Below are 1033 nucleotides of genomic sequence, written 5' to 3' on the forward strand. Positions count from 1 at the left end.
TAGAATATATTTGAAATATTATTTGTGCTTTGTACGATATTTCCTGATATTGACAAGTATTTATAAACGTTATAAATGTAATACAATCTATCTGAAAAAATTATACTACGGATGTTCGTTTCGTACTTATAAACTACATTTTTTTAATAAATATTCAAAAATGCTTGTGACAAACCAAAATTCTATATGTAAACATATCTGAGGATAGTGTCACGACCGGCTCACTTCAAAACCGGAGATAAAGATGTGACACTTGGCAACTTGGCAAGCACTTGGCAACAATGTATATCGCCGAAGCGAAGTGCCTAATGAACCATCAATATCCCAACGGTCCTTCCGTCGAATGTTCGATAAGAAGGCGTGTGTGACAACAGTCGCGAACGCCTAAGGAACTCGAGGATAGTGGGGAGGATTGAGGGGTGACAAAAGACAAATAACCGAATCCGATCGGAAGTCGAGTTGTAAGAGTCAATTTTAAAGAGTCACGCATAGAGCTCGGAAGTAAATTGTAAACCCAGTGTTAGAAAAAAGTAAAGTTTCTTTTTCATTTCTCATCTTAAATTTCTTTTTTATTTTATTTGTCATTTTACGTGACAAAATCATCGACAAGTTCACTTCTGTAATTATTATGATCCTGTATGTAATGATTTTAACAACAGTACGAGTTTACGGTTGTACGAACTATTTTACGAAAATGATAGTTATCCGACGATGTTAAAATTCTGAGCATAATGTTGATGTACGTACAACAGATACTCATGGGAAAAACCAACGAAACTAATAATAAAATCAATGAATTAGAAAAAAAAGAGCTATAGGCAAATATCTTATAATATACAGTGGCATAATCTGCATTTTATTATAAAATAATTGATCCGAGCAGAATCTATTATAAAAGAGGATTGCTGAATATGATAGACATTGTCTAATACTAATTGAATAAAATCATTTAATTAATTTTCAAAGAATTTGATATTTCTTCAAGGAATCGATGAGTCTCTCGCTAATAGCCTAATAGATCCTTTGATAGATC

This window comes from Bombus pyrosoma, unplaced genomic scaffold (assembly GCF_014825855.1).
Source record: "Bombus pyrosoma isolate SC7728 unplaced genomic scaffold, ASM1482585v1 HiC_scaffold_4713, whole genome shotgun sequence".
NCBI classification, from domain to species: domain Eukaryota; kingdom Metazoa; phylum Arthropoda; class Insecta; order Hymenoptera; family Apidae; genus Bombus; species Bombus pyrosoma.